A 5,535-nucleotide genomic window follows, 5' to 3' on the forward strand; every position below is an offset into this window, starting at 1 on the left:
TAATAAATAGTCACTTAAATGAACCATTAAATTCTTACTATTAGTTAATATTAGGCTTTCTTGATGATAAGAAATCTACTTGAAACAAAAATGTATTTGAGAACAGTTAGAATGGGTATTGACACTTTTAATGACAAGTGGAGAACAACATTTTGACCTTCCCAGGAAACCTTCAGGTTGATAGAGAAAGTTTGCAACTGAACAATGCTGGGCACGTCTTAGAGACGAGAGTATAAACAAGTACAGGATTGTGAGTTGGTGTTGCAGTTGGATGTAAAGTTATTAATTAGTATAGTGTTCCCTTATATTGGTTTAATTTTAATTTTAGTTGTTGTATAAATAGAGCTTCTTTGATTTTGGATTTCTTTCCCTACTTAGCATCTGGATGTTTCCTTTGATAATGTGTTTATTACATTTGTTGTGTTCGAAAACATGCAAAGGTGTTTTCTTGTGTTCTTTGAATCTAGTTTCCATTTTTCTGCTTGTTTCCCCAATATAGAAGTCATGGCAGTTGTTGCATTGTATTTTATAAATCATGTGTAGTTTTATGTGTAAAACATGTCCCACATTGTTTTCACATGTAGGAAGTTGTGGGCTTGAGCACCCACATCTCACTGCCCTAACTTCTGTTTCTAATTCTATATCTATTACTACTCTATTTTTATATGAGTCTGGTGAATGACGGTTAAGATTGATAGATAGTGTATCCCCACTGCAATGTGGGTCCTATTTCTTCAGTCACCTCAAAACCTAGGGTACATATTATGATCCCACACTGTAGCTTGTACCCTGTGATATTTTCAGTCAATGCAGCATTTTTTATTTAATTTGTTTTCGAGTTATAACAAACTAACACACACGTCATTTCTACAATTACTGATATTCCATTTTGCCTCTACTAATGCATACTTAATGAAAGAAAAGGTATAACTTGCAAGTGTCAAGATTTCCCCATTGAGCCTATACAGTTCTCCTGGAAGTATATAAACAAGCTATTGATACTTATAAATATCAAAGGTCTCAAAATGTGACACTGATAAACTTAAAAAAAGAAATTATAATGGTTATTCTAATCAAATGATGTATACTTTATACCATACTCTTCTTCCTACGTCATTAAATTTTTATTCACTTCTGAAACTCTTCCAACTAATACTACAAAAACTAATACAATAATTAAGTTTCATGCAGAATGATACAAAAATATTAAAATGATTAACATCAACAGAGAATGCCTTTAAAAACTGCTTTAAACGTCACACACAATATTATAAATTAGTAAGAAAATAAACACTTTATTAACATTGTAAAAGCTTTAAGTATCAAACATTATTGTACTGTCAGTATAAATATTTAATACTAAATATTAAGCTCTTTGTTAGACCTCAAGCATGAAGCAAGAACATCAAAATTCATGATTTAATTACAAGTACTAAACTAACAAAATTCAAATAATAAAACTACAGAAAAACGGCCTTGTAAATATTATATAGGGTCCGGCATGGCCAAGCGCGTTAAGGCGTGCGACTCGTAATCTGAGGGTCGCGGGTTCGAATCCCGTCGCACCAAACATGCTCCCCTTTCACCCGTGGGGGCGTTACAAGGTGACGGTCAATCTCACTATTCGTTGGTAAAGATAAGCCCAAGAGTTGGCGGTCGGTGGTGATCACTAATTCCCTTCCCTTTAGTCTTACACTGCTAAAGTAGGGGCGACGAGCGCATAGCCCTCGACTAGCTTAGCGCGAAATTCAAAACAAACTCTCAATCATTACTACATTTTATCTTGGCAAGAATTTCAAAAGTGTTAAACAGAATATTACCAGAAAACATTAAACATACAGCATACAACGAATCAGAAATTAACTCTTACAGTCAAATAATCATGGAGCGCCTTCGAAAAGCAGCTACGGACACGATACCTAAACAACAATATATAACCACAAACAATACATGGAAACCAACAAAACAACTACTAACAATGATTAAACAACGAAGACAATTAAGAAGACTATTTATAGCAACAAGAGAACAAGAAATAAAATCACAAATTAACAACATTAGAAATAAAATTAGAGCAGAAATTAAACAACTTAAACAAAAAAAATGGGACAACTTCTGCTCTCAATTAAACGAACAAACCGACCCTAGAATGTTCTGGTTAAACTTGAAAAGATTCACAAATAAACCCACTACAAGAAAATGCCCAACACTGGAATATGACAACACCTTAACACAAACCAACAAAAAAAAGCACTTAAAATACACAATGATACCGACATGAACAGCTACTACTACAATAAAATAAACAACCACGTAACAGACAACATAATTATATAATCCACACTTTCCAGTCAACATTATAAACAGCAACACTAACAATACATATGACTACAATACACAACTGCTCACCAAAATAATCAAACTAAATGAACTTGAACAAGCAATCAAAAATACAAAAAACAAAGCAGTGGGAAATGATGAAATACAAGCAATACTTCTAAGAAAAGGCACTCCAAAATTATTTTACCACCTATTAGCAATATTTAATTTATCTCTACACTCTGGATACACTTCAGTTTTTTGGAAGCAAGCTAATATCTTAATGTTCCAAAAAGAAGGAAAACCAGCCAATAAACCAAACAGTTATCGACCGATCAGACTGACCAGCTGCGTAGGCAAAATTCTCGAAAGAATAATAAGTAATAGACTCTCCACATTTTTGGAGAATAATGCAAAATTACCAGAAGAACAAAACGGATTTAGAAAATACAGAAAAACAACAGATCACTTAATTAGGTTAACTGAAACAATAATAAACAGCTTTAACAATAAAGAATGCACTGTTGCCTGCTTCCTCGATATCGAGAAAGCATTCGACACTGTATGGCACATTGGTCTTCGGTTCCATATGTATGAAATGGAACTACCGCGAGGAATTATTCGCTGGTTACCAAACTTTTAGGAAAATAGAAAATTTAGAGTAAACATAGAGGGAACTTTCTCGGAGTTTTTTCACTCCAGAAGCGGGAGTCCCTCAAGGAGAGGTGATTAGCCCTATTCTCTTCATCATGTAAATAATATGCCACTTAAAGACCCAAATCGTGGATAAGCGTTTCAGTTCGCTGATGATGTAGCAATTTGGAAAAGTGCCCCTACACCAGAAATAGCAGCCACTAACTTACAACCACAACTAAATAGATTATGTGAATATTGTGAAAAATATAGAATCAAAATAAATACAACGAAGACACAACTAGTAATATTTTCAAAATCTACGAAATATCAAAAAGTTCAATCCCAAATCTACATGAATGGAGAATTCCTCCAGACTGCTACATCTACAAAATATTTAGGATTAACATATGATTCGAAGCTTCATGGATAAAACATGAAAATAACATAAAAACTAATATTTGGCGAAGAATAAACCACTCTAGGAGTCTAACTGGTAAAAACTACGGAACAACACCAGAAAACAACATTAAAATATACAAGACATACATTAGACCAGTAATAGACTATGCAGCTCCTGCATGGATCAGTGTAAGTGTAAAACAAATACAAACCAAACTCCAAACATTACAGAATACACTAATTACATCAGCATACAGAGTACCTAAAACCACTTCATCAAAGTTCATGCATAATTACTCAAACACACAAACAACACCAGGTATATTCTACATGGTACAATAAAATATTTTGATAAAATTGGCGAAAAATGAGTTGTTATGCGAACTAGACAGGTATTGCATATATGATGAAGAGACATCTAAACACCTCTCCCCGTTAAATCTATACATTAGATCATTAAAACAAAATCATTTAAAATAATAATAATAGTAGTATTAGAATATAGATAAAATAAAACAGGCCACCTACGTTCTAGACTTATTAAATAATAATAATAGTAATAAAAAATTAAGAACAATATAAATGGACAATGTCCTGAAAAGGACCAGACTAAATTTATGATATCACTTCAGCGATTCTGTATTTAAATCGAAATATATATTAATCTGGCCACTCCAACAAAGTTATGGAAGGAGGAAGAGGTCGAGTGTACCTGACCCTCCTGGGTATACACATAAATATACACCAGAGAGAGTGAGTGAGTACATTTTTATCGCATTGTTACAACTTCCTTCGCGGTTTATTACTAATAACTTACAATATGTACATTTACTACTTAAAATTATAATTGTTTGTTTGTTTGTTTTTGGAATTTTGCACAAAGCTACTCGAGGGCTATCTGTGCTAGCCGTCCCTAATTTAGCAGTGTAAGACTAGAGGGAAGGCAACTAGTCATCACCACCCACCGCCAACTCTTGAGCTACTCTCTTATCAACGAATAGTGGGATTGACCGTCACATTATAACGTCCCCACGGCTGAAAGGGCGAGCATGTTTGGCGCGACGGGGATTACGCGACCCTCAGATTACGAGTCGCACGCCTTAACACGCTTGGCCATGCCGGGCCTGAAATTATAATTAAATCTAAGCCTGGATACAAGAGATCTACATATACATAACAACTTGGTGTGTCCCTTCAATTTCCAGATAGCTAAATTTGGATCGAAAGCGAATAAGACATCCAATTTCACTCAGTTTGAATAGGATTCTGAGTCATAATCTATCTTTTCTTCAAAGTTTAAGTATCAAATATGTCCGCATAATGAAAATATTCTAGTAAGCGCAGATTAGTAATATATTATTGTGGTGATAAATAAAGAATTAAAATAATTAACAAGAATCAAATGATTAACGCTAACTACAAATTTTCATGACTACACTTACAAATTCTTTTCTAACTCGAGCATGCCGCCTGATGTTCAGAACTTTCACCTTTGAATCAGTTTGGCCAATGACAATCAAGTAGCTTTTGTGACGGCTCCACATAGACTACATTTTAAAGAAGCATCAAAAACAAATTAATAAATGTGTTTCTTTTGAATAAACCTATTTGTATGTGATTTGAAAACAATTAATAATTATAGAATTTTTTTTTCATTTTCAAACTGTGATACATGCACGCACACACAAAAATTTAAAGTTTCGTTTGTTTCACGAAAAGCTGTTGTTGTTGTGAATTTTGCACAAAGCTACACAATGGGCTATCTGTGCTCTGCCCACCACGAGTATCGAAACTCGGTTTTTAGCATGGTTAGTACGCAGACACACGGGGGGGGAGCAAAACCTACATTCCCCAGGTGAGGCTCGAACTCACAACCCCGGCATATCCCACAAGTACTGTCTTATAAGTACCGTGCGCTAACCAATTGCGCCACTGGGGATCTACACACTCCCTTATAATTTTGAAATGATAGATAAGAGTTCGTTTATTTGATTTATGAATTTCGTATAAAGCTGCACGAGGACTACTTGCGCTAGCCTTCCCTAAGTGTAAGATTACAAAGAAGCCAGCTAGTCATCACCACCCATCGCCGACTCTTGAACTACTCAGGATACGACTGGGATTCCAGCCCGCGACTTGCACAACATGAGAAGAGCGCACTAATCACCTATTCATGCCAGG

General features: G+C 34.8%; 1 non-coding gene across 1 annotated transcript; it reads right to left on the minus strand.

The window, feature by feature from the left end:
• Positions 1-5,201: 5,201 nt before the first annotated feature.
• TRNAI-UAU (transfer RNA isoleucine (anticodon UAU)) lies at positions 5,202-5,293 on the minus strand. The gene is given in 2 exon segments: positions 5,202-5,237; positions 5,256-5,293. It is a non-coding gene; the product is annotated as a tRNA-Ile (tRNA).
• Positions 5,294-5,535: the final 242 nt, after the last annotated feature.

Source organism: Tachypleus tridentatus, chromosome 13 (genome assembly GCF_004210375.1).
Source record: "Tachypleus tridentatus isolate NWPU-2018 chromosome 13, ASM421037v1, whole genome shotgun sequence".
NCBI lineage: Eukaryota > Metazoa > Arthropoda > Merostomata > Xiphosura > Limulidae > Tachypleus > Tachypleus tridentatus.